General features: G+C 42.8%; 1 pseudogene; it reads right to left on the minus strand.

Moving 5' to 3' along the window:
* Window positions 1–2,922: 2,922 nt before the first annotated feature.
* Window positions 2,923–6,106, minus strand: LOC142846765 (ribosomal protein eL22-like 1 pseudogene; annotated as a pseudogene).
* Between the last annotated feature and the right edge of the window lie 4,010 nt (window positions 6,107–10,116).

The raw sequence follows: 10,116 nt of genomic DNA on the forward strand, positions 1-10,116 counted from the left end.
CTGTCCCCTTCTTAGGGGGCACTGTGGGAAACCCTGCTGATGTGAAGATAGCCTGTTCATTTGAGGTGTGAGAACCATAGGTAAAGGCTGGTCAGGAAGTGTTGTGGTGGAGTAGCATCTGGAGGGGTTGACCTGAGCCCAAGGGTAAGTCCAGCCAAACCATGTGGTGTTCTATAAGGAGGGAAGTAGTTTGCGTGGCTTTTGTATGGCACAGTGGCCACAGGGGTGCAGAAGGGAGGAAGGGTCTCATAGCCTGATAGTAAACAGATGTGGGTCATCATTTCTGACTGGTCTGTCCTCTAGGGGGTATTTGAGCATGTTTGGAGATTGTTTTGGTTGGCACAGCTAAGAAGGGGCTATAGCCAACATGTAGTGGGTTATGGGCAAGGGATTCTGCCAAAGACTTTAAAATGCAGATGCTACTCCGTCCCCCACCCCGAAAAATGTCAATCCCCAATTGTAAGTAATGGCAAGAATGTGAGACCTGGTTTTATTTTATATTTTAATATAAATGTATTATATTTTATTTGTTTTATTTTGTGTTTGTGTGTGTGTATGTGTGTGTGTGTGTGTATGTGTGTGTGTGTGTGTGTGTGAGAGAGAGAGAGAGAGAGAGCATGTGTTGAGATCAGAGAACAACTTACTGCCGTTGCTTCTCTCCATTTACCAAGTGGGTCTCAGAGAGCGAACTCAGGATATAAGGCTTAGCAGCAAGCACCTTTATCCACTGAGCCATCTTGCTGGCCCTTGTTTTAAATGTTGAACAGACATTAGCTCATTTAATCATCATAGCAGCTGTGTTGAGAGCGTCTCATGTTTCAGGTGAAGAATGTGACTTGTGAAAGGTCGCACATTTAGTGGAGAGAGCAGGCCAGCAGCCTCTCAAGCAAGTCAGGAGCTGCCATGATGATGCAAATTAAGGCAGAATGAGTTTTCAGAGAACATAGTCGTTTCAACAGACAGGTACAGTTCATGATGAACTTTAGGTACTAATTAATACGCAAACACAAACCACTAGACATGTAATGAATAATTGAAATATAGTAGTATTTTTAGAAAGGCTTTAAGAACAATCTAAAGGGACTCTGGCCAGCTTGAGCATGGCAGGCATGGCTGTGGCGGGCCTTATCCTCCTCTCCCATTTCCTGCCTTGCTCAAAAACTGCTAAATTACATTCCTAAAGCTAGCTGCCAAGGTCTATTTGGCCACTTCCTCCTCCTGAGGCCGACAGCCAAGGTCTAGTTATCAATGTATTGAAGTCCAGCAATCAAAAGCCGTTGTCTCACTTTATTAACACGCCCAATTAAAATTAAACACATCCAAACATGGGGTTTCTCATTTTGCCTTTATAAACTGCCATTTTCCTATGGGCCATGTCTGTCTCCTCTGTAACCAGAGGTTCTCCTTTGTTCTACTCTGGAACAAGTACAACTGCCCTCTTTCTCTTGTTCTCCCCACTTTCTCCCGAATCCTCCATCTCCTGTCTTTGTCCTTAGTCCCTGCCCTCTGTCCCTCTGGGGCCGATAAATCTTTGTGCTGAGAACTTGGTCTAGGGGTTCTGAGTCAGTACTTGGTCTGAGTCAGTACTTTTCTTTTCACAGTCTATGTATAATAAACGTCAGTAACTTAAGGGATGAAATTCTGTAACTTCCTAAGTCTGTGCCTGTAAAAATATTGCCACAGTCAGCATAAAGAACATGCCCTACATTCTAGAAGTTCCTTCATGACTATTTCTAATTCATCTTCCCCACTTGTCCTCCAATTCTTGGTCAATAATCTTTTCTGAAAACCATTGCACCTCCAGTTTCCTTGGCACGTAGCTCCTCACTCCAGCGACTGCATTGCAGCTTCTGTTCCTATTTTCTGGATGCAAATGACAAACGATGCTAAGGATGATCCCAGATACCTATTTGCTGTCCGCAGATCTTTGCTATCTGCCCAGATCTGTTGTCTGTTTAAAAAATTGGCTTCTATGTTAGCCAGGTTCTCCAAGGAGACAGAGAAGTAACTGTAGAAAGGACATACACACACACACACACACACACAGAGAGAGAGAGAGAGAGAGAGAGAGAGAGAGAGAGAGAGAGAGAGAGAGAGAGAGAGAGGCAGGCAGAGAGATAGTCACTTATTTAAGGAATTGGCTCCTATGGTTGGAGGTTGGCAGGTCTATAGTGTACAGAATATCTGGTCATGCTGGGCCAGGAACTGGTGCACAGGCTGCTTCCTTCATCTTTGGGGAACTTGCTCTTTGAGGTCTTCAGCTCACTGGATGAACACACTCAAATTATGGAACAATCTGCTTTACTGAAAATCTATTGATTTCAAAAGTTAATAGTATCTCAAAAGTAGCTTCATGGCAACATACACAGATTCTATGACTTAACAGAGTGGATATGTAAGAGGAACCATCACAAGCTGGCTTTTATTGACCTCATTCTTTTTGTTCCCAACATTGTGTGTGTTGAGGAGGTAGGGCAGAGCGTGTGCCATGGTGCTTGGGTGAGGGTCAGAGGACAACTTGATTGTCTTGTCACTCCTGTTGAAGTTGGATCTCTCTTATTTCTGCCCAGTAGAGTAGCCGGCAGAAAGATCCCGCAGAGTTCTCCTGTTTCCGCCTCCCATCTAGGAGTCTGTGATTAACGCAGCCTTTTTACATGGTTTCGGGGATGGAGCTCAGGTTGTCAGCCTCTTGTGACAGACACATTTATTTGCTGAGCCATCTCACCAGCTTGGCTCCAAAGAGTAAATAGTGCCAGGCTCAGTAAACACTTACATGATTTAGGCTATAAAATGTGTTTTCTGAATCACGGGGGCCTGATGACCTTGAAGAAAGTTCATTCTCCCTAGGAACTGAATATCACAAAAGCAAAACCCAAGAGCAAATGAGCCCCCTGCAGTGTACTTTCTGTCTTTATTTGCCAAAAAAGTCCAATTTTAGTTTTTCTTAAAAGCATACAAAGGCCAACTAGTCTTCAGACTCTGACCCATCTTCATCCTGACTAATCTGGAAATAGCGGAGTTCGTAGGTTTCCTTGTCAGATGCAACCACACGAAGCCAATCATGGAGATTATTCTTCTTAGGTATTTCTTGGTAAGATATTTCAAATACCTTTTAGAAAACTGTTTCTCAGAAACAACTGTGATTTTATTCTTCAAGTGTTCAATGTGAACAACATTTCCAAGATTTCCAGTTTTCTCATTGACTTTAACCTCCTGGATAAATGGTTCAAAGTTTCCAGAATCAAAAATTTCATCTTCTACTGGATGAGTGAGGTTCAAATGAAACCTCCAGGTTGTCTTTTGGCGCCATATTGTCCTGTGGCCGTGGGAAGGCTCTTGGACACTTTGAAGATTGCTTGGAGATGTGTTTTTTCTGTTGAGTTGTGTTGCAGCAAAATGCTGTAAACTGAGTAAGCTGAAACGTAATTTTAGAAGAGATGTATATTTTATTTGTCTTTATATATATGTGTGGGAGTGTGGGGGAGGCAGGAATGTGTGTGTGTGTGTGTGTGTGTGTGTGTGTGTGTGTGTGTGTGTATGTGTCCTATGGAAGCCAGAAGAGGGCTCTCCCAGAACTTAGGTGGTGGTTAGCCATCAGATATGGGTTCTGGGAATCAAACACCTGTCTGCTGCAAAAGCAGTACTCACTCTTAACCATTGAGCCACGTAATGGCTCTTATTGGTTGTCAACTTGACTACACAGGGAATGAACTACAATTCAGAAATGGAGGGTACACCTGTGAGATATTTTTTTGCTTGGTTTGAGTGAGTGAACCCACTTCTAGTCCAGACCTATGCCTTTGGTCTCAATCTTGGGGTAGGAAGACACACCTTTAATCTGGGCTACATCTTCTTCTGGAAGTCTATATAAGGATGTGGAAGAAGGAAGCTTTGCCCTTAACTTGCTAGCACATCCATTTCTTCCCTGGCACTGGAGTCTACTTCTTTGGGATTCCAGCAGATAGAGAAGACTAGATGAGACACCCAGTCTTGTGGATTGAGAAACTACTGGGTTCTTGGACTTTGTGTTCACAGTCAGCCACTGCTGGATTTGCTGTACTGCAGTCTGTAAAAATTCCATTTTATATGTAGATAGATAGATAGATAGATGACAGATAAATAGATAAAGGGATGGGTGGGGAAATTCATTCTATAAATTCTGTTCTAGAGAATCCTGGCTGACATAAGTCATCTCTCCAGCTCCTATAAACACAAATGTGTTGCTTTCATTTGTGGAATCTGGGAAATCAAAAATCAGGGGTAACTTCACTTTCTGGTCTTCGCAAATCAGACTGGCCTCAAACTCACTGATCTTCCTGCCTCAGCCTCCCTTGTGTGTGCCGGATTATAGGTTATTCCCCGACCCTGGCTTCTAGCTTTGGTTCTAAACTCCATCCTTTAAACACTTCATGATACCAAGAGAGCAACTAGTCATGATGTTGATAGACTTTGATTCCCAGTAATCATCAATGCGTAGTGTTATTCAGCTTCTAGCCCCATAGCTTCTTCCAGCAGGGCAAATGACAAGGGGCACCTTCATCTCTGTGCTGATAATACACTGACTGAGAGCACAGGCCACTCCACACCTTTCCATTTGCCCCTAAGGCAGGATGCTGTTGGCCCTCCATAAACTCCAGGGTTGTATTTTGTGGTCCTATCAAGCAAAGATAGAGTTCTTCACTCTTCACTTTTTATTGTCTAGGGATTTCTTCTTTTTCTTCTTCTTCTTCTTCTTCTTCTTCTTCTTCTTCTTCTTCTTCTTCTTCTTCTTCTTCTTCTTCTTCTTCTTCTTCTTCTTCTTCTTCTTCTGTTTTTTGAGACAGGGTTTCTCTATGTAGCCTTGACTGTTCTGGAACTTTCTCTGTAGATGAGGTTGGCTTCAAACTCAGAGGTCCACCTGCCCCTGCCTTTTGAATGTTGGGATTAAAGGCATGTGCCACCACTGCCTGGCTTGTCTAGGGATTTCTAGAATTTAAGGATTTCAAGAATACTTGGAGACATGTTTTAATTTTTGTGGTACTACCACAAAACAGTGTAGACTGCATGGCCTGTGCATTGCTCATATTTCTTTTTAAAATTCTTTTAGTTTTATTTCTATTTTGTGTTTATGAATGTTTTGCACACGTGTGTATACACCTGTGGTATCCACAAAGGTCAGAAAAGCATGTCAGATCCTATAGAACTGGAGTCACTAAAGATTGTTAGCCACCATGTTGGAGCTGGGAATCAAACCTGGCTCCTCTGGAAGAGCAGCTGGTGATCTTACCTGCTGAGCTACCTCTCCGGCCTCTATCGCTTACATTTGATTCCAAATCAAGGTGCTGTCTGATTTGGTGCCTTGAGACGACTCACTTTCTGGGTGGCAGATAAGCCTTCTTGCTGCATTTCCAGATGGTAGAAGGGTAGGTGTGCCAGTGTCCGTGTAGCTCTTAAGGGCACCAATCCAAGACTCCAGAGCACCAACTAGTGGTAGACATCTGTCAGAGCATTAAAGACTTCCTCTTCCCTTGGCCCATGCTGTCACCCTGTTATAGCCGCCTTACTTGTTCTGGAACTCAGAGAAGGGCCTTTCTCTCTTTGTTTTATTTGTTTCCTTTCAAATCTATTTTCAGATAACTTCTGTACACTCTTCAAAAGTGTTTCAAAAAATTAACTTTTGGTTATGCCATAATCATACATATTTGTACAATATGAGGCTAGAAATAATGGGCCAGACAGTATTTAAATAAAAACAGTTTCCGTGTAATTATTTCTGGTGTAAAGCTAGCCAGGACGAAAATCAGCCTGCGCTCCTATTTACAACATACTATGATATTTTGGTACAGCTATAGAATATATGATTAAGCCAGGGAAATTAGTATAAGCATCACCTCAACACTGATGGTTTCTCTGTGTTGGGAAGATTCCAAATCCTCTCTGAGTGGTTTTATAATAAACAAAGAATGATTTTTACCTATATACAAGCTTCTGCACTGTGCTTATTTCTCCTCTCTAGCCATCACATTGATCATCTCCATTAGTCAGCTTTCCACACTAGGAGGAAAAACCTGAGCCAGTTATCTCATTAAAAAGGTCTATCCCGACTCACAGCTTTAGAGGTGGCCATCTACGATGAAGGAGTTGAGCCTTTGTCTGGAGCTGTGGCGAGGCACTTCATGATGCTGGAAGGCAGGACAGAGCAAAACTGCCCGTCTTGTCACCAGGAAGCAAAGAAAGAGAGGAAGAAGCAGACCTGGGGTCTCACATCTCCTTAGGGTATGCCACTGATGACCCAAAGACCTCCCGGTAGGCTGGGGCTTTAAAGCCTCCACCACCCTTCAAAATGCCATCTGGGACTGAGTCTTAACCACATGGGCTTTGTGGAACTATTCAGCATCCAACCTGCAGTGCCATGTAGGGTGAGCTGTGAGCTAGGCAGCTGAACACCTGCCTTTGGATTTCAGGAAAAGGGGGAGTGGGAGATGTTAGCTTAGGAGTCATTCATGTATGGCTTTTGAACTTGAGATGGGGCGTGGTCCCTAAGGTAGTGGCTGGTCAGAGGAGACTCAAGGGCTGCAGCACAGGGCCCCTCTGACATTTAGATGTCAGTGAGAGGCAGAGGAAGAGGAAGAAAGTCGAAAAACTGGTGACAAGGGAGCCTATAAAGCAGGAAGAAACCGGAGCAGTGTGACATTGAACTGAATGCTAAGGCCACTACTTGTCACAGCTCTCGGTTAAGCTAGTGGGAAGTGACTGGTGACTGACAGGTTCTTGATGAAGGAGTGTGAGCAGTAGCCCCACTGGAATGATTCTGAGAGAGAATGGAAGGGCTAACTAGGAGCACAAGATACAGATGTTGGAACAAAACACCTTTGTCTTGTCCATGATACTGGAGATACTGAGTAACCAGGAAGGCATGTAGTCAGTCCTCCTGGGACCTATGCTCAGATTGGGAACTAATGGCTCATTTGACCTTTGACACTTACATTTGCAGAAAAGAATGTGTGGCCTCGGGCACCACTGTGAAGTTAAATATTCAATGTCTTGTGTCTATTCACAGAGTTTTTAACTCTTTGGTTTTGGTGGTACGCAGGAGCCAACATTTTAACAGTGTGCTATAGGACTCTACTGCAGTTATTCTCAACACATCCATTGAGACAGTCCCAGCTACAAGGCAATTAAAAGATTCAAAGCCACAGAGCGGTGCAATTGGATAGGTTTGTAGAGGGTAGGGTGGTCAGGGAACTAATGCATAAGTGACAGAGCCCATCCATACATTGAACACATGATGGATATCCGGCAAGTAGAATAGGACTTGGGAATTCCTGGAAGTGAAGGAAGTGTATGAGAGAGAAGAAGGGATTAAGGGTGCCTTCCTGGTTTCAGATTTGAACAATCGGATAAGTGGTTGCAGAAGATAAAACAAAAACAATGAGAAATGAAACAATAACAACAACAACAACAATAACAACAACATCAACAACAAAAAACCCAAAAACACCAGAGGAAGAGCTACTGGAGGGGAGGGGAAAAGGAGCCATCAAGCCAGTCAGAGACAGGCATGTGGAGATGTTTAGTAGTAAATGAGACACAGCAGTGTAAAGCTAAGGAGAGAGATCTGGGTTTGAGATGTAGATTTGAGAGGAGGCAGCGAGGGGAATGGTAACCAAGTGGAAATGGATGATGTCACACAAAGAAGGTGGTATAGATGGTGAAGGCAAAAAGGCCCAGCACAGGGGCTAGAGAGATGGCTCAGAGGTTAAGAGCACTGACTGCTCTTCCAGAGGTCCTTAGTTCAATTCCCAGCAACCACATGGTGGCTCACAGTCATCTATAATAAAATCTGGTGCCCTCTTCTGGCATGCAAGCATACATAGAAGGAATGTTGTATACATAATAAATAAATAAATTTTTTTTTAAAAAAAGAAGAAGGCCCAGCACATTGGAGCAATGTCAGAACATAGTCTGATAGGCAGAGGAAGAAGACCAGATGGCCAAATGCTTGCATAGCATGAGCACAGCATAAACTTCATCATTTCTATAGCATATCTCCCCTTTTTCTTTACATAGAGATCGACTATTATCACTAATCATTTATAACCAACACCCTTTAAATGAAAACAAATATTTATAAACAATATTTTGGGAATTTGGGAGTAGTTTTCTGTATTGCTTCCTGCTGATTAGGGTACTGGTAATCTTAAGGGGATCCTGAGAAAGTTAGAAACATGGGTAAATCTTGGCTGTGGTAGTCTATGAGGCTGCATTGTCTCAGCCAGTTGTCTTGAAGCTGTTCTGGATGTTGGATTACCTGGGCATTGCTCCCATTGGAGACCTCTCAGGTTCTTACTTGATCAAACTATATTAACCTGGAAGAAATCTATAGCTTCTCATCTTCTGTGGAAACAAAAGCAGAACCTTTTTTCTTAGACTTAATTTGAAGTCAAGATACCTTTAAAATATATATGTTGGCTTAACTTACTAGCCTCTATAATCAAATATCTCTTAGAAGCTAGCTCATTAACAATCAAAAAATATAGAGAAAATACAATGACACATAATTCAGACTCTCTGGGTATTTTCATCTTTATGTGGTTTATAAAATAATACTTTTACTGTTTTTTTAAAGACTTTGTTTTATTTTTTAAAACTATTTATGTTTTTTATAACTGCCTATACCCATTTTCTTTCTTTTTTAAGCATATATATATATATATATATATATAATTTATTTATTAGGTATACAATATTCTGTCTATGTGTATGCCTGCAAGCCAGAAGAGGGCACCAGACCTCATTACAGATGGTTGTAAGCCACCATGTGGTTGCTGGGAATTGAACTCAGAACCTTTGGAAGAGCAGGCAATGCTCTTAACCACTGAGCCATCTCTCCAGCCCTGCCTGTGTATATTTTTGAAATACACTGTGACCTGTTAGAGGTTTCTTTTTGTCTGAATCTGTCTTTATATCCTATCTGTAACCATCTTTTGATCATTGTTTTAAACTGATAAGTGAGCATGACTAGGACCAAAGCAAAAACTTTGGCTGTTGCCCTGTCCAGTTCAACTTTTCAATGTGGTGGAGGGACATTCATCTCCAGCTCTGGTCTCTACCACCACGCTATGGATAGCATGCGGCCCATAAACTGTTTTTTTGTCTGTATGGGTAAAAGCTAAATCTGCCATGGGGTGCTGCTTGGAGACGTCTCTCTGTACCATGATAGGAATCTGCCATGCTGTGCACAAGCCTGCCAGGCTGCCGCATCTCTGCACCATGTCCTGCATGAAAGACACAACTGGGAAGCCCTCCTTGGCTTTGTCTATGTATTCCAGAGCCCTCTTTTTAAAAAGTTTTTTTCAGGTCTTATGTGGAGACTTGAGCAGCTCATGTTGGACAACAAAGGTAGCCAGAAGCTTTTTTGTATTCCACCTGGTCCCACAGCCACTTCCAAAATAATCACTCAGAGGATTGAAATTAATATAATTGTTCAGTTAGTGGTTCAGGTTTATTACTGGCTAGCTCTTTTTTCCCTTTTTTTCCATTTATTTATTTATTAAAGATTTCTGTCTCTTCCCCGCTACTGCCTCCCATTTCCCTCCCCCTCCCCCAATCAAGTTCCCCTCCTTTGTCAGCCCATAGAGCTATCAGGGTTACCTGCCCTGTGGGAAGTCCAAGGACCACCCACCTCCATCCAGGTCTAGTAAGGTGAGCATCCAAATTGCCTAGGCTCCCACAAAGCCACTACGTGCAGTAGGATCAAAAACCCATTGCCATTGTTCTTGAGTTCTCAGTAGTCCTCATTGTCCGCTATGTTCAGCGAGTCCAGTTTTATCCCAGGTTTTTTCAGACCCAGGCCAGCTGGCCTTGGTGAGTTCCTGATGGAACATCCCCATTGTCTCAATGTGTGGTTGCACCCCTCGTGGTCCTGAGTTCCATGCTCGTACTCTCTCTCCTTCTGCTCCTTGTTTGGACCTTGAGATTTCTGTCCGGTGCTCCAAAGTGGGTCTCTATCTCTGTCTCCTTTTATCGCCTGATGAAGGTTAATCTTCAGGAGGATGCCTAAATGTTTTTCTTTGGGTTCTCCTTATTTAGCTTCTCTAGCTCTTACATTTAAATGAATCTATTGTGACTTTGTGG

Source organism: Microtus pennsylvanicus, chromosome 3, assembly GCF_037038515.1.
Source record: "Microtus pennsylvanicus isolate mMicPen1 chromosome 3, mMicPen1.hap1, whole genome shotgun sequence".
In the NCBI taxonomy this organism is placed as follows: domain Eukaryota; kingdom Metazoa; phylum Chordata; class Mammalia; order Rodentia; family Cricetidae; genus Microtus; species Microtus pennsylvanicus.